Here is a 19,023-nt window from a genome sequence, read left to right on the forward strand (position 1 = left end):
AATGTCTGACTTCAGAGAAGTTAATGAATGACTCTGAGCCTTAGTTTGTTCATCTGTAAAAGTGGGGATGATAGATAGGATATACTTAGCTATAAGAATTAAATGAGGAAATATACATATGTATACACACTTAATAGAATAACAGGTACTCAAATTTTTGTTTTCTTTCAGTCCTGTCAAAGAGTTGATCATTGTTCTCTTTTCTCAGAGAAGAAAGACTTTGTTTTCTTGGAGTTAAATCCAGTTGTCTTTCCTCTCAATCTAGGGCTCTCTCTTTCCAAATCACATTGTCACTTAAGTCAACAGCCACCCAAGTTTCAGAAAGTCAAGAGAATAGCATATAATCTTTGCATTTGCACACATACATGTCAGAAGCATATTTTCTAGGCGAGGGTAAGAAAAAAGTCCTTTGGTTTTAAGTCCCATGGATCCCACCAACCTGCAGTCTGAGACGCAGAAATAGAAAAAAAGAGAAGAAAACATTTCGAACCTTAGTGAAGCTGCTGCCAGAGGTCCAGTCAGGGGAGAAGAATTATCTAAGGGGGAAGGAGAAGGTGCTGGCTATTTAAAGTGTGGTTCCAAAACGCCTCTGTGGCACTTGAAATTCTAAACTTGGCCCAGCCCACATTCCACCCTTGTGCCTCCCCCTCCCCTTTTCTCCCCTCCCCTCGGCCACTGGACAACCCACACATGAGTGATTTCACAGTCTGGGGAGTGTGCACGCCCTGGCAGGTCGGGCCAGTTGCTGGTAAGCTTAAGAAGCGTGGTCTCCTCCCCGGAGCTCCTGTGTGCTTCCCACCTGGTGAGCTCAGGGTCTCTCTGGAGGGATCCTGCCTCCCACCCCTGTCTCCAACACAAGTGCTCCTGTAAATCCATCAAGAACAGGTATTCCTTTGGTCAGGTGCTGTGTAGATTAATTTAAAAATACATTTATCTTACCGTTTCACAGCTTGCAATGTGGAATGGACGATGATTTAGAACAAAGATACACAGATGCAGAATTCTGAGATGTCAGAAAAACTTCCCAAACATACACAGACATTTATACACATATAGAAAAAGTCCGAAAAAATCTTCGCTAAACGGTTAATAGTAGTTACATTTGTAGAGTGGAACTCAGATCAGGAGATGGCAGTAACGGAGATTTTTTCCCCACTTTTTCAATATTGTTTGGATTTTTTAATATGCTAGAATTTTAAAATATTTTTTAAATCAATAGAGAAAAGGAAGTGCCAAAGTTTAAAATAAAGCGAAGCCCTAAAGCTGTTATAAGTGAAGGAGCAGGCGGTGAGCACGAGGCCGAGGTCATCCAGGGAGCTTCGTTTCTCTGCAGGAACAGCCTACAGAGGCGGCTGTGAGAGTAGTTCCTTCAGCCTGGAGTCTAGGACAGGGCAGAGTCCCACCTCAGCCATGTGCTGAAGCACAGTACATGTAGTGGAAACCTGCTCAGACTTTGACACCGGAGAGTGTGGGGTCTGAGTCCTACATACGTCACTGTCCAGCTTGAGATTTCAGGAGATGATGACTAACTGTAAATGGCAGCTGTTATTCATCCTTAAGGGATTATTCACAGTGAGCAGTGAGCCCGGAAGTCTTCTTGAAGGAGACAGGACTGAGAGACCCCTGAGCTAAGCTGGGCTCTGGCTCATGAGAATGAGTTAGGTAGGGGATGGGGCAATGAGTGAGTGAGGTGATAGAGACATCTTGCGATGACAGAGAGGTGTGGAAAGAAAGACGGATCGAAGGGTCTAAGGTAGTTTCCGTTTCCTTGATCCCTCATCTAACTCAAGGGCATGGGGTAGGGGCAGGGAAACACTGCATGGTAATACCTGGAGAGCTTCCCAGAAGCTTCTTGGAAATTATTATTCTTATGTTTCAGCTGCCCCTGTTCCTCTCCCCTTTCAAGCTTTCATCTGTTAGATTGAGCTCTGTAAAGCAATAAACCAAAAGCGTCCTGAGACAGCCTACAAACTCATGTAAAAAAAGACCATCTTCAAAGCAGTGTTATTGACTTCCATTTTTACTTATCATTGAGTGGTACTTACTAATGGCCTACTATGCATTATAAACTTTGGCATTTATAATCTAAAATTACCAGATAACTGTTGTTTTCTCAGATACCATTCAGCCTTTGGCAATGTTGCACAGCCCCTTCTGTGTCCTCACATATGCAAACGGTTGCAATTTCCAGTTTCCAGGAAAGACCGTCAGTGATAAGGACATCATCAGGCTTATCCTGAGTTGGTTGTGAGTTGCTGCTCTTGTATTAAGGAATGTTGGCTTTACTTACCAACTCTTTTGTTTTTACATAACTGCTGCCATGTTACATGTTGACTCTTATTTTATTCCTCTCCAAATCTTTGTTATCCCCAATTTCTTTTTCCTCTATAAAGTGGGAATGGCTATGGTAGGTTTTTTGTCCTGCTTAGGTTGACAAAAGTTAAAGAAAAAAAAAAAAAGCTTGAGAACCACTGGTAGATAAATGTTGGTGACAGTCCCTCACTTCTTGTCTGGGGTTCCACACAAAACAGGCATGACTAGCCTTGCATCTACCTCACGTTGCCATCATCCTTTGGTCTGCTGGGTGCAAAGTCAAGAAACCTGAAAACAGGTAACACCAGAATCCGTATTCAGGAATTCTTACTCAAGAGGCTGCATGTTTTAAGACTCACTAGAGATTGTCACTGAGGATAACTGAAGGCTGTGCTTCCCACAACAGGATTGTATAAAACAAAGTGAACCACGCAAAAAGCAGGCCTAGGAGGTCCTGGTTTGTACCAAGTTCATCCCAGGTATGTTTAAATGACAGTACGCCATGATACGCTCTCCCAAAAATTGTTTGACTACTAGGAGTGGAATAAGAACAAATAAAATTTTTTTCTAGTTTGACATTTCACAGAAACAAATTTTAAAAGCAGCATGATTTGTTTCAAGAAAGAACATTTCTGAGTAACATCAAGGTGGCAAAGGAAGTGGTGGGTTCTCCTCTGGAGACCTTTAAATTAAGAGATATAGTTCTGTTTAACCACAGGAGTCAGAAACCTGTTGACTTTTTGGATCCCTTTTCAAATATCACACTGAAAGAAAATAAAAGAGCAAGTAGAACAGACTAAACAACAAATTATGGCTTTTGCTATAACTGAAATAATTTGAACAACAAAATGAATGATAGTATTGGATTGTAGCCCAAAGAACAAAGTTCACTAATAAGTTCATGCTGATACAAATAACCAACAAGTTAATAAGTGGGACAAAAGGACCAGTCTTCCTTACAGTTGAATTCCAATTAATACATATAGAAGGATGCCGAACATGGTGGCATGCACCTGTAATCTCAGTTACTCAGGGAGGCTGAGGTGGGAGAATTACTTAAGCTCAGGAGTTTGAGGCAACACAGCAAGACCCCATCTCAAAGAAAAAGAAGTCTTAATAAATGTAGAAGGAAAGAAAAATAGAAAATCACCATTAGACAAACACCACTATAATAATTGTTGCAGACAAGATCTACCAATGAATGCTAAAATTAGTGGGTGAAAGTTCCAGAAGGAACAGAATTTTTACAATTCCAAAGTGTCTCCCCCAAGATATTTATTAACTACAAAGGGAAAAATAGTAATTTTGAAGTAGATAAGCCAGGCAGAAACCACCTTAACCAAATGACCAAGGTCAACATCACCAGTAATAAGACAGTAATAAGACATCAATATCTCTCTATATCATGAACCACGGATATGATGTACTAAGAGCAACACAACATTTCTGTGGTATTCTTGCCAAAAATGCGGTTCAATCACAAGAAACATAAGACAAACCCAAAGTGAGGGGCATTTGACAAAATTACCGATCACTACTCTTCAAAAGTGTCACGAATGACAAGACAGACAAGACAAGAAAGACTGAGCAAGTGTTTCAGGCTGCAGGAGACTAAGGGAAAATCACAACTAAATGCAATGTGGGGTCCTGAATGGGATCCTAGATAGGATCCTGGAATAGAAAAGGACATGAATGTAAAAACTGGTGAAAGTTAAATAAGGTCTTTAGTTTAATAGTACTCTGCCAATGTTAATTTCCTCGTTCTAACAATTGTACTATGGTAGTGAAAGATGCTAACATTAGGGGAAGCTGAGTGAAAGATGGAAACTCTCTGTACTATTTTAGCAATTTTTCTGTAAGTCTAAAATCAGCTTAAAGTTTTTTTTTTGTTGTTGTTGTTGTTGTTTAAGATTTTTGTTTACACTCTATTACGGTCCAAGTACTTGACCCTGCTGTGAAAAGCTCTGGGATGTTACGTGCAGAAACCAGAGGTGTCACTGAAAACTGCGAAGCGTTTTCTGTTTGATCCCAGATGGGATAATTCACCTAAATTCTATAAACTCCAATTTGTTTTCTTGTTTCTTGTTTGTTTGTTTGTTTTGAGATGAGGGTCTCACTCTATTGCCCAAGCTGGAATGCAGTGGCACAATCATAGGTCACTGCAGCCTCAACCTCCCAGGCTCAAAGGATCCACCCAACCCAGTCTCCCCAGTAGCTGGGACTACAGGTTTGCACCATCATGCCCAGCTAATTGTTTTTTAATCTTTTATAGAGATAGGGTCTTGCTATGTTGCCCAGTCTGGTCTTAAACTCCTAGCCTCAAGCAATCCCGCCTCAGCCTCCCAAAGCACTGGGATTACAGGCGTAAGTCACCATGCCAGACCCAAGATCTGAAAGAAACAAGACTTATGACAAAGAATATTAAGAACGTCAACCATTACCATTAGTAACGTTTGTTGTGCATTTCAAATGTGCCAGGAATGGTGCTAAGTGCTATACAGGCACCATCTCATTTATCCTCAGAACAAACCTATGACACAAGAATTACTGACATGACCATTTTAAAGATAGGAAAATAAAGGCTTAGAGATAATTAAATTACTTGCTAGGCCACATAACTAGTAAATGGTAGACCCAGGATTTGAACTCAGGTTTGTAGAATTCTAAAGTTCATTATTTACTTATAGCTACCATGCTATCTATACTTTAAGTCTAGAGGGGGAGGAAAAAAGACAGGAAAAACACTAAAAAAGCACAACTCTAGTACTGTTTATTTTGGCTATTGCTGGCCTGTGGAATTAAACATAACTTTCTTATGAAAGAGGTGAATAATGAAAATGACAAGAAAAATGTTGCTTTCACTGAAAATCTCATCAGACCTGAAGAATACTTTAAAAATCTAATCAGAAGGCTCTCTTCCTACCCCAGTGTGTTCCACAGTTCTCTCCTACTACTCTGACCTCCCTATTAAGGAAAATCATACCTTTTGTCTTTAACTCTAGAAAAGTAATTGCAGTTATTTCCCAATTTTATCCCGTTTCCTCCAATCCCTGTTCCCCTGATTTCTTTTCTGACTCTCAGAGTACATAGAGTTTGCAACACTTATGTAACTAGTCTCAGTGGGAAGCCCTTGGCTGATGAACAGTTAGTGAGCAGGGGTTCTGAGTGAATGGAGACACCCTGACACTATGGAGCTGTGGTGAGGGATTAGGGCAGAGTGACATTTAAAAAGAGCAACTTCAATCGCTGGACAGTCTTTTATCCTAAACATTTTTAAACACTACTGCAGGGTGTTGTTTGTGATGAGAAAAATATATTGATGCACGGATCACGCAGCTGACTGATGTGGAATGCAAAGTGTGGCCGGAATCTCATCTCTCATGTCTCAGCCCAGAGAGAGAGAGGGGACCCAGAAGGGAAACATGATTGTTTTCCCATGACTGGGAAACATGACAGCTCTCATCTGTCCTGGTTTCCCTAAACAAGAAAAAACAGACACGGCCTACTCAAACTGTGCTGTGTCAATGCCCGTGAGCCAAAGACCACGAGGAACACACAAGTTGGGTTCATTACTCATGGCAACAAGGGAGAGTGCACACAATGTAAACTGTGAGGTGTCTCAGTCAGAGGGTGTCACTGAGGACTTGTTATTGGATGAATTTCTGTTAGGTGATTTTGAGGAGGCTTCAGGAAGCAGGGCTTTGCTTTGGATTGGATGCTGTGAGGAAGGATGAGTAATTTTATAATTGGGTTTCTTAATGCATTTTGTCTAGAAAGCAGGAGAATGAAGTGAAGTGAAAAGCTGTGATTGGTAAGGAAGGAGCAGTCACTTGTGTTAGCCGGCAAAAGATGTTCAATCATTTGTGTGGTTTGGACAATGTTTACGTTGTTGTCTTTATTCAGACATCATTACAGGGTGATCTTATTTGTGTCTGGATCTACCATGATCACAGAGTGGCCTTGCCTGACATTGACATGTGAGAACGAACCCCAGGGCAGCTCCTAGCAATACAAACCCTAATTGATAGTGTCCGTCCAATTTCCAGCTGTCAGGGGCTTCTTTTCTCTTTCTCAGCCATAACAGCCACATAAACTCGGAGGAGTGAACTGACGTACAGCAAGTGGTGACTGCAGTGGGAGGAAGGCACCTATACCTGTTCTCAAGGCCTTGGCCACGGGTTTTCACCCCCTCTTCCCTACATTCTCCTCCTTCACATTAAGCCCAATCCCAACTTTCCCTGCCCTTGTTATATCTTATCCATATTCCCTCCATTAAAAAATATTTTTTTCCTAGCATAGTTTGACATCATTGGGCAATTTTCCTCCCAATTATTCCATAAGATTAAAATTTTAAATTTTCTGAATCAGAAATCAATGCTGGCTACCCCGGGAAACATTAAATAAATTACTGATGTTTAACGCCCACTCCTAAAGAGAAGATTCTGATTTAATTGTTCTGAGGTGAAACTTGAACATTGAGATTTTTTAAAAAGCTCTCTGGATGTCTCTAATAGGCAGCTAAATTTGAAAAGCTCTGTAGCCTAATTGCTGCTGTTAGCTAATTTCTTAGTCTATCCTCAGGGAAGATGTACTACAGCTGGTCTTATATCTGAAACTCCTTTTCAAAGACACTCTCAGCCTTCTCTTCTCCAAGATAAATAATCTGAAAACCTTTTATCTTTCCTAAGAGTTCTTCCTTCTCATCCCCACCCACTGTTTTCATTGCTCTCCGTTGGAAGCTCTCCAGGTTCTGAACATCCCTGTCAAGTACTGGTGTCCAAAGCTCCCTCACGGCCCCTTTCCACTGCCTGCCTGCTGGCTGCTAGTGCTGCTTGCTTCCACAGCTCTGTAGTGTCAACTGAACCCTTGGTTTCCACCAATGGAGAAATTCAGCAAGAGAGAGAGATCTACCTACATGTCAGACTAACAGGCAGAAGAAGCCTAAAGGTCCTACAGCCTGACTGTTGGACCAGGGTGGACTTCCATAGAGTTCTGCTAGGTGGACAATGGAGAAGGAAAACGAAAGAAGGGGCATAAATGGAGAATGAGTTAGAGCAAAGTTCAGTGTGATGAAAAAAAATGTACCTGGGAAGCAGACCTCCAAAATTCTAGTCCTGGATATGACCCGAATCAGCCACATAATCTTCGGCAATCCATTTTGCCTTTCTAAGACTCTGTTTTTCATGCATAAAACAAGAGAGTAAGACTGGGTCATCCCCAGGCTTCACTTCAGCTCTGGGTCTTCCACAGCTGATCTCAGGCTTGGAAAGAAAGAGACTGCTGGTCTGATCATCCCTCTTGTAACTGCTCTGGCCGCAGTTATTTCTATCCAGCAACTCGAGTTATTCCAAGAGTTGTTACATTCCCAATTCCAACAGCCAATGACTATAGCCCAGACTAGCACCTCTAGTCTCTAAACCTCTTGAAGACAGTAGAGTGCCATCTGCCCCTTGAATATAGATAAAAGCCTAGGAGTGCTTAGCTCACTCGGCAGATACTTTAAACATTTCCTCAATCTCCAGGAATCAGATTTCCAAACAATAATGACCAGAATAATCGATATTCACTTTTCTTTTTTTTTTTTTTTTTTTTTTGAGACGAAGTTTCGCTCTTTGTTGCCCAGGCTGGAGTGCAGTGGCATGATCTTAGCTCACTGCAACGTCTGCCTCCCAGGTTCAAATGATTCTCCTGTCTCAGCTTCCCAAGTAGCTGGCATCACAGGCGCCCGCCACCACGCCCGACGAATTTTTGTATTTTGTACTAAATTTTGTACTAAATTTTGTATTTTTAGTAGAGGTTTCACCATGTTGGCCAGGCTGGTCTCGAACTCCTGACCTCGTGATCCACACACCTCGGCCTCCCAAAGTGTTGGGATTATAGGTGTGAGCCACCGCGCCTGGCTGATATTTACTTTTCATCAACAATCATACCTACCAAAACTTAGCACCACGTAAAGTCATCCAGATTAGCAGTCATGGCACGTACTAGGCACCTTCACATACATTCTCTCATTTAGTCTGTATTGACAAGCCAGAAAGACTGGCATTATCCCTATTTTATAGGTAAGAAATTGAGCTTCACAGAGAGGAAAATTAAACTGCCCAAGATTCCAAAGCTACAAAGTGACACACTTAGGATTTGGATGTCTGTCTGCCCCGGCTCCTTCTGCTCCACTCAAACAGATTTACCCTGCAGTTAATTCAACGTAAGCTTCGGGACCCCCTTGCATGGGTGCCTTCCAATCCCCTGTACCTAGTTTTGAATTCTTAATTTTTTGCCATTTTCTGTAAAGAGGACCCTCCGCAAACTGTCTAAGCTTCAAGACCTACAAAATCTAGATCCGCCCCTGAACTCAGCTTTCCATGTAAACAGAAACACTACCATCTTGTTTAGTAATTTCAGTGGGAGGGTATTTTTCAAACATGAATTCAAGAGGAATCCTTGCCGGCTTTCTGCTCTGGGAACCCATGCTGGTTCTTTGAAGAAATGGTAAGAGGATGGCTTTGCCTTGAGCCATGCGGCCATGGGTCCACTCACTATTCCGTCTTCCCGCGTACTCTGTGCCCATGGTTCTCTTCTCCCACACCGGGCTGTGGATTTCCCCTCTCCCTCACGACAGGCCTTCCTGAGTCTGGCTTTAGCCTGTAGCATGCCCTTCCATGCTGGTTTTCATAGATCACTTTATTCTGTACTCAGTCTTTGGTAATGACTCTGTTCTACCCCTCCTGCTGCTTCTTTTGGTTTGCACTTTGGACCGGAGCCTGCTGCTGCTTTGGGATTGAGCCTCAGCTGCTTTCTGTAGCCAAAAAAGCAGTGCTGTTGTTCACTTGGAGAGGAGTGACTTGAAAAGGGGGGAAGAAGGGGGATTGCTGTCTACTTCAATTTTTGTTAGGTAGGCTCTAATATCGAAATTCACATTTCATTCCAGCTTCTTCTATAACGTCTCATATTTACCCATCAAAATATTCTAACACTATTTATTATCTACTATTCCTTCCCTGTATCTTGACCTTAGTTATCAGATCTCTCTTTAGATTTTATATGTATACAATTTCCCTCTTTTGTCCCCTCTTTGCAAACCAGAGAGGGTGCAGATACAACTTTGGAAAAACACAGTTTAGCAAAGAAATAGCTTGGGAACTGAGGCTTTCAGGTGAACTCAGCACACCATTTCTTTCTCGCTGTGTCCTGTCCACTTGTCGTCTCCTAGAGCTTTAATACCTCCCACTGCAACCGTCTGACAAATGAGGAAAACCTTCGCTCAGTCACAATTTATCATACAATGGTAACTTACTTCATAATATTAGAAAAACCAGGATAGAACTAGGCAATTTATACATATTTCCAAAATACATTTTTTGTGCAGGCCATCTTTTAGAAATGTGTAGATACTATCCTAGTGGTAACAGAAGCATAGAAAAGTTGACATTAGGATACCTGAAAATCTTAGGGCTATGTAATTCTAAGACAGGACTTCAGATGTGTATGTATTAATCCACAGAACCTACAGCAGTTAGAATATTAAACATTTTCCAAACAAGAACTGCAAAACAAACACACAGAGCCAGCACGGATCCATGCCCTTGCCGAGTTGTAAATGAGTCTGAAGAGTCGCCTGTCAATAGTAGCGATGGCAATACCATTATCTTGGAAAGAAATCATTGTTTCCTAGATGACAAACTTGGGATGAGATACTTTAAAACTCTCAATTCTGCTTTCAGTTTCTTCTCTTGCCTCCTATGTTTCCATACCATGCACACCACCAATTTACAAAACCCCCAATGTATCCATCCCTAGGGACAAAACAGAAATTCTTGTGAGGCACAGGAAAGGACAAATTTCAATGATGAGGAAATCCTCACATTTCCATTTCTCGATGGAAATTACAGCAATTTTTGCTGACAGCTTCCAAAAGCACAGGCTGTAGAAGAAATATGTATAGAGAGGAAACAAATTCATAAAGATACTTAACCATACACACTGTGAATACTATAAATTTTAAAATTCAAGATCTGATTCCTTCAGACAGAATTGTAATTTGAAGACTAAAAGAATGCTTTGTATAGATATTAAAAGGGATATGAACCATATCTGAGGGTGCTCAGAGGAGAAATCAGTAGAGTTAAGGAACCCAGAACACAGTTGACAAGATTTGGAGATTTCTATTTTCCTAAGAAGTAAATTTGTTCTACTGAATGCAGGATATTGGCCAAAGGGCAGTTATAAATACTTCAAACTGCAGCAGTCTTATAAAATGTTAGCCCAAGTGTAAAAAGTTACACATTTCTTCTCATGAACATTAAAAAAGAAAGACATTACACTTACCTTTTTTGATCTAACTTGAATAGGAAAGTATGGATAGAGTGAATTTTATAGGTTAATGCAAAACTAACTGCGGTCTTTGCCACTGACCACAATTACTTTTGCACCAGCCTATATTAAGCCGAAGGAAGTTAGCTTATGCTCTCAGGCACTTCAGTCTTTGTATGATGCAGCACATTCTGTGTGAGTATAGCAGACAAACTCAGAGGTGGCCTCCCACAATCCCTGCCTCCCCTGGCGTTCACTTCCTTCTGTGATTGTCTCTTGGCATGGGCAGGACCTGGGACTTGCTTCTCACCAATAGAATAGGGCAATGGTGGCAGGATGTATGTGATTATACATACATGTTTACATTACATAAGATTGTAACCTAGTCTTGCTAGCTTTGAGAAAGCAAGTAGCCATGTTGGGAAAGCGCAGGGGCCAAGGAACTGAAGGTGACCTCTGGCCAGTGGCCAAACAAAATCTAAGGCCTTTATTCCAATGACCCAAAAGGAACTAAAGTCTGCCAACAACCACATGAGCTCAGAAGTAGATTCTTCCTCAAACTTCAGATATGACAGAGCCTTAAACACCACCGTTGACGACAGCCTTGTGAGACCCTGAAGCAGGGTACCAGCAAAGTTGTGCCCTGACTCCTGACACAGCAATTGTGAGGCAATAAAATGTGTGTTGCTTTAAGCTGCTAAGTCTCTGGTAATACTGTTATGCAGCAGTAGGTAACAAATACAGTAAATACTGAATGTATACACATTTGTAAAGCTGTGTTTGCACATCAGAGGTTTTGGAATGACTATATGCACACATGCACAGACATGCAAACCATTTAAGAAACTTAAGAAATGTAGTCAACAGAGCAATAAAGAAACTTGGCATTCTTCACACCAATCAATTCAAGATGTAACAAAGATTTAATATAAAGCATAAAAGTTTTAAGCAAAATCATGGAGGTATTTTTATTACCTTGTAGTGGGGAAGGTCATTCTACGCACATCGGGAAAATCAGGAATTATAAAATCAAAGGGATTAAGTTTACATCATAAAACTTAACTTTTGTAACAAAAAAACTATAAATAAGGTTAAAAGACTAATAACATGGTCAAAAATTTGCAACACAAGACAAAGAAATAATGTCCTCAATATACATAGCTCTTAAACATCATTAAGATTCAGTATAATGCAAAACTATACAGCCATTAAAAACAATACAAATCTATATCTATGCTCATGTACAAATGTTCTCAGGATTAAGTGAAAGAAGCAAGTTACAAAGCAGTACATAGAGTGTGATCTCATCTACGCAAAGGTGTACATAGTTGTATATAAGCATATGTAAATATGCACAGAGTTGTCTGAAAGTAAATCTTAACTGGTCATTTTGGGGTAGATTATTTTTTATTTATTTATTTTTTTTTTAAAGTGCATGCACTATTTTTTTTAAGAAAGAAATATATTTTCCAAAAAAAGTTTTAGAAATGTTTGTGTACCTATGAAGCAAAAGTCCATTTATTTGGCAGAGAAGTTAATCAGACAGCAAAACCTCTAGTGAAGAAACACCAATGTGAAAGATAAAGGAAAGTAACTTCAAGGATGGAATCAACACCAATACGTGCAATCATTACTGAAGACATCATCTCAGGGAGAATGCTCCTGAGATATCTTCCAGCACTATTCACTTATGAGCTAAAGGGGAAAAAAGCCAGACTGGAGATGTTTTAAAATAACTTGGGGACAGAATGGGAGGCCATTTTGAATATGATACTAAAATGTATAAAAGGAAAGAATGGTCTATTAAGTTCCATTATCAAATTAATGATCTTTGTCTTACTGGTGACAGATGCATTCACTGTATGGATGGGAGTCATAAATATGAAAATATGTAAAATATACTTATTATACATAATCTTTAAAAATCATTATTTCTCATAATGCATTTAGAACTATGGTTCAACTCTGGCTGCAGAAAAACAAAATCCTGATGTTTAGGTCTAGAAAAGGCAAATCTAGAGATACTCAGATTAATGGCCACCTAGAGCTGGGAGTAGAAATAGGGAGTGACTGAACAGACATGAAGTTTCTTTTTGGGTGATGGAAACATTCTGAAGTTGTATGATGTGTAAGGGTTGCAAAGTCTTTAAATTTACTAAAATCATATATTAAAATAAGTGGATTTTATGGTATATAGATTATACCTCCATAAAGCTGTTCAAAAAAACATTGATACTTGGGCTCCCTGTGAGATACTTGCAATTAGATTGGTCTAGGATGGGAGCAGCAGGTATGGTTTGTTTTTGAGGCAGAGTCTCCCTCTGTCACCTAGGCTGGAGTGCAGTGGCGCGATCTCGGCTCACTGCAACCTCCGCCTCTACCAGGTTCAATTGATTCTCATGCCTCAGACTCCCGAGTAGCTAGGATTACAGGCGTGTGCCACCACGCCCAGCTGAATTTTGGATTTTTAGTAGAGACGGGGTTTCGTCATGTTGGCCAGGCTGGTCTTGAACTCCTGACCTCAAGCAATCTGCCCACCTGGGAACACCTCCAACTGTACAAATGGAATTCTAACTATGTTCATTGTGAACTCTGTCTTGCTGGGGTGATTATAGACATGTATAGTTCTACCTTTCAGAATTGTAGGTTAAAAGCTAAAAGGATATTTTGAATATACATTTAAGATGGATATGAAGTAAGTTGGAATTGTCCAGATAAGCCCAAGGAGGAAAGTGAAGGGACTCAAAGTTATAGCACATAAGAAAAAAAAGATATTAAACCAGAGGAGTTAGGGATGAGAGGTGGAGAAGTAGAGATAATCGCTATCCTCAAATGTTGTAAGGCTGCCTAACAGAGATGCAACTGAACTAGTTTTTCATATTCTCAACCAGGATTGATGAGGCTACAGGAAGATAGATTTCAGGTCGTTGTAAGGAAGATCTTCACAATAATCCTGTTCTAGGCGTTGTGTCAGATCCTGGAGATATATTCTACAGTGACTATATTCTAGTGGTCCTCAAACTTTGTGTTCATCACAGTCACCTGCAGGGCTTGTTAAAACGCAGGTTGCTTGCCCCATTCCCAGAGTTTCTGTTTCAGGAAGTCTAGGGTAGGGCCTCATAATTTGCATTTCTAATGAATTCCCAGATGACGGTGATGCTGTCCATGCAGAAACCTCACTCTGAGGACCAGTGTCTAGTCTAAACGCTATTAGAGCTCCAAGAAAGGACATCTTATTCAGATTAGATGGAGAGGAGTAACCTGAAGGACTTCTCAGAGGAATTTGGGGATGAGTTGAATTTTGAAGAACGAGAAGGTAGTAAGGAGAAAAGGTAGATGAGGTTATGGCAGTCCAAACACAGAGAACATTAGGGGAGCAATAATGTACAGGAAGGAACAAAGGCATGAAACAGCATTCCTTCAGGTTATCTATTGCATGTTTACTCTATGCATTGTATTGTTCTAGTTGCTGTGTATGGAGAGATAAAGGAAACAAAACCTCTGCTCTCATGGAACTTTTACACAAATATGCCATATATGGCAAAGTCCCCTAATGGAATAGAACAGGCCATTGCAAGAGATAGCATTTAAGCTGACATCTTAAGAATGAGCGAGCTGAGACCGTTGAGAGATGCTGGCGAAAATCACCAGGAAACCACGAGCCTCCAGCCTAGCTGTCAACCACCCACCCACCAATACCCAAGAGGTAATGAAGAGAAAGCCCCTGTCTCAACCTAGGTCCAGAAGCACTATCAAGGTTCCCAAGACAACCTCAAAAGGGAAGGGAGCCCTCCAAGGGAGTTCCAGAAAAAAAAAAAAAAAAGCGTCTACAAAAAAGACCACTGCCTCAATAAAACCTGAGGAAGGGAGCAGGCCACACTATCCGGCCACTGCGACCAGCTGAAGGAGGAACTCAATCAAAATGAGACACAGGAGGACCCAAAGAGTGAGGAGCCTCTGCCATCACCAGCATCTCCCTGAGAAACAGTAATTTCAGGGCAAGACCAGAGACCTCTGAGCTATCTGAGAAGTCTCCAGAGGTCTAACTCCAGAAAACAGCCAACAGAGTCTAGAGTACATTTAACATCCCACAGGGTATGTCCACGGTGATGAAAATAAGACTAATACAATGGACTCTGGTGACTTGGGGGGAAGGGTGAAAAGGGGTGAGAGACAGAAGACTACACATTGAATGCAGTGTACACTTCTTAGGTAATGCGTGCACCAAAATCTCAGAAATCACCACTAAATGACTTACCCGTGTAACCAAACACGACGTCCCCCAAAAACCTATTGAAATAACATTTAATAGGTTAAAAAAAATACAAGTGGAAATGTTTAACAGTTGATTAAACAGCTCAGAAACAAACCATGGGCAAGTGATACTTTTATTCATTTGAATACAAGTAATTGGGAGTGGACTGGGGCACCCATGTTATATAGAGAAGAGCCCCCAATTACACCATTTCAAGGGGTAAACAGAAAAGGAGGCTGATTAAAGAGCAGCTAAAGAGAAGAAAAATTAGGAAACGGTAGTGGCCAAGAATCCAACGGAGGGGTTTTTAAAAGGAAGTGGACAACAATGTCACACTGAAGAGAGGTCAAATACAAATGACTTCTAGCAATATGGAGTTCACGGACTTCAGTAGGGGAACTTTCAGTGAAATGAGGGGAGAATCCAGATTACAACTGGCTGAGGAGTGACTGAAACCTAAATACAGAGAAGAGGTAAGGCTTGGCTACAAAGAAGAAAAAGACAACAGGAAACAGAGACAGGTTTAAGGGAAATATATAGTTGAGTGCTCCTATTTAATAGAGCTTGAAATTATATGCTAAATGAGAGATACTGAAGATAAAGGGCTGATTGATAGAACAAGGTCTCTAAGGAGTTACAATGGGATAGGGTTCACTGATTTGCTCATTCACCTATACTTTCATAGTGTTGACCAGAGGACAGACACCTCTTCTGGGACAGGTGATGATGATATAGATAACCAAGGAAGAAGCTTAGAAGCTCTCCTGTTAGCTTCAATTTACCCGTTACGAGGGTAGGCTTCTGCTGAGGCAGCAGAGGTGACAGGCTGAGTATTTGACAAGAGGTGAAAATCTGAAATACTCTTTAAGAACAGAAGAGGTTGTTGGACCGCCAGGGCTGCTAAACTGCTTCAAGAGCCTGCCTACTTGAGTCAATCTGTGGTGCTACCAACCAATGGTATATACTCAGGAGTATGCAGCAGCCCATGAAAGTGAAGAAGTCAGATGGCCAAACTGATCCACAGATAAGGTTCTGCAGAGCCAGAGTGACAGGCCACAGAGTCTATGCTAAATGGGGAAGCGGTAAAGCCAGAGTAAACTGACAGAGAGGGGGGAAAAAAAAAGGTTGGTTAAGGAATTGGAGGCTTCTTGAGGTCAAAGAGTAAGTATACTGAGAGGAAGAGATTAAAGGAAAATACATTAAAATCATAGAATAAATTAGACTGTACATTTCAGAAAATAAATTTCTGGTGAGTCCAAAGTGTGGCCTTAAAATTGGTTTGCTAAATGGAGTAAAAAATGACTAGTGGAGATGGAGGTCCAGCAATTGTTAAGGTCATCCATGACTAATGAAATTGCCCACAATGATGGCAGCACCGGGGAAAGAGATGCCCATCATCAAAGTCCCCTCCAAAAATGAAGAGGAGTAACCAAAGATGAGTGAGGAGGATAGATGGTGCAGCTCAACAGCAGAAGCCTCAAAATAGAAGAACAATGGTGTAGCAATGGCAATCAAGAATACAGGGGCATCACACCCCGTAATCCATCCATTTACTAGCAGTAAAGTGAGAAAATGAACACTCTCCACTTGAAATAGTCCTAAGGTAATGGCTGAGGGAGAGTCAATTTCCAGTTAATGAAAAAGCAGAAAAGCACATTTACAAAGGAATAGGGAATGAAAATCTCCATAATGCGAAGAACTGGCAAGGACAACAGCAATGGTAAAATGAATTGAGGAAAGTAGGTAACAATTTGAGGCCTGATGACTGGATGGGCTTCTATTTCAGATGGCAGCAATGCATTATAGGGATAAGAAGCAAAGTGAATCAAACCAGTCTCTCAATGTTTCAACTGAACTCTGGAATGAGATGTTTCTATGACAAAACAAGTCCTGGGAAGTGACCAAGACGAGATGAGCTTGAATTGTTATTCAAGGTTCCAAAGAGACCATGAGTGATATGCTGTTTTGTGTCTCAATGAAGTTTAGCCCCAATTAGAGAGGATGGTAGGGCTAGGTCAGAAAGACTAAAGCTGCCAGTGCCCAGGTGGCCTACTGGTCTCAACAGAGCAGCATAATTTGCAGAGGGAAGGGGCCCATAGATGACTGAACGGCTAGGCTAGGTTTGTCAAAATGTGTCTAACACTCTCACCTTACCTCCATGGAGTCCAGCACTGAATGGAACAGAGAGCTGCAGATATGCTAGCCCCAGGGCATAAGTGAAAGTGCTTGAAAATGCTGCAAAATTCAGACCCCAGCAGAGGGAAGTCTATAGGCAAGTTCCAATACATGTTAGTGACCAATACTTAGATTTTTCTAAGAGAGAGTCAGTACAGACACTGTATGTTCTGTCCTCAGGAGGCTGAATCCATTTTTCTCTCATTAAATGAGGATTTGGACTATACAGCCTCTATTATCGTCTTTAAATTCTATAACCTTTTTAGGAAGAAACATCCTTAGAAATCATCTATGTCTTACACCCTGTCAAGGGGAGGGTTATAACTTAAGTTTCTTTGTAACTAACTTGCATATGGTAGGAAACCAAGGTCCACAATAGATAAGCAACTAACGTAAGGGGCCAAACATAGAGCTAAAACCCAGATTATTTCAATCCAGTGTTCTTTACATGATGTAATTCTAAGGTTCTCATCTGGGCTCCTGCAAACCTTTTTTGAAACTAAAGGAAATTCTGATTTCATCCTACGTCCCTGACAACTTCAAAAGGGCTCCTCAATATAAGCTGGGACCACCGAGCCATTTCTAAAGCTTCTTCTTGTGGTGCCTTTTTCCCCCCCACTGACAAGATACACAACCTAGCTCCAGAGATAAAGGCTAGGGAAAAGCTTTGCCTAATAAAGAAATTTCATGGAACTTTAAGGAAATACTAAATCAAGTCTTTCTTCCTACCAAAGTAGAAATACACTTTAAAGAACATACAAGTGAGAAGGGGTGAAGAGAGTGAAGTTCCAAAATCACTCTAGTTTATTCACATAATATAGTATTTGATTCCATTCTTTTGTACTGTTCCCTACTTTTATAATGTGTAAAATGTTTCACCATGTTCCAATTAATGGTTGAGCTTTAAATGAAAATATTCTGGATCTTCCATTTATTGGTATCAACCACACAATAGCAAGACCCCCAAGAAATACCTGATCTAAACTGGAAGGGTCCAACACAATTTTTTTTTTAAATGGACTTGCCACCTTAAGAAATTTCAAGTGTATCTTTTTGTTGGCAAGAAAATTATTTCCCAAGAGGTAATCAGATTTCCCTCCCTGCCCCTGCTCTTTCAACCAACCCTCCTCCTAACATACACATACAGAGTTACACATTTCATGAAACTTGAGGCCAAGTCCACTGCAAGCAGAGTCTTAACATTTTCAGAAATGATCTGTCCTTCATATCTGCATAAGCTGGGATCCTTGGCAATGGGGAAAAGGTGCCATTTGCTTCTCTGAAGTAACTTGGGGTCTGAATTGGTTGTGAGCTTTAAGAAGCCAAAGAGAAAGGGAAAGCATTTCCTTTTTTTCCCTATTAATGGTTTGTTGCAAAGGGATAAACTTCTTAAGAACCAAAAGTGAGGAAATGTGTCGGTCATCACTGGATTCTTGCTGGAAACAGAAGGCAGGTGAAATCTTCAGGAATCACTTCACACTCCAAAAACACTATTCTCAGCAATGATAACAGGCTAATCATACCACTGATCAAATTATTTTGGCTCAGTTCTTTATTTTATAGTTAGCAAATGAAATTAGAAACTGCTTTGGCACAGGTTAAAGGTGGCTCCCATATACTCACTGGTTTTCCTCAGGATTATCAATACTCATTATCAAAATGTACTTTTACTTGGTTACCATTTAAAGTTGCCACCAATGTAAATGACAGGGGTTAGGGGTGGGTATGGGTGTGGGGAACCTGAGCATACACACAATTTTTTAAATCTTTTAGATGTAATGCAATTAACCATATCTAATATTCTTTTAGAAAACACAAGAAACACAAAACATGCTCAAAGATCAAGAAATCAAGTTATACTTTTCATAAGGCACCACCAATTACCCTGATAAATTGTAAATAAATATGTAAGGGAATAATCAATAGGGAGTCTTGGGGTTTTACAAGACATTCCTGTTTAGACTACTGGG

The 19,023-nt window shown here is 40.7% G+C and overlaps 1 protein-coding gene across 2 annotated transcripts in view; it reads right to left on the minus strand.

Moving 5' to 3' along the window:
- SLC6A13 (solute carrier family 6 member 13) overlaps positions 1-19,023 on the minus strand; it is a 59,583-nt gene that overhangs the window by 36,443 nt on the left and 4,117 nt on the right. Inside the window, exon 1 of one of the 2 annotated variants that reach the window (XM_024256427.2) lies at positions 491-17,978. The exons of the other annotated variant lie outside the window; for it this stretch is intronic. The gene's annotated coding sequence lies outside the window, so the exon portion shown is untranslated. Of the gene's footprint in view, positions 1-490; positions 17,979-19,023 lie in introns of those variants that run through there. 2 annotated transcript variants of the gene reach the window in all.

This window comes from Pongo abelii, chromosome 10 (assembly GCF_028885655.2).
Source record: "Pongo abelii isolate AG06213 chromosome 10, NHGRI_mPonAbe1-v2.0_pri, whole genome shotgun sequence".
NCBI classification, from domain to species: domain Eukaryota; kingdom Metazoa; phylum Chordata; class Mammalia; order Primates; family Hominidae; genus Pongo; species Pongo abelii.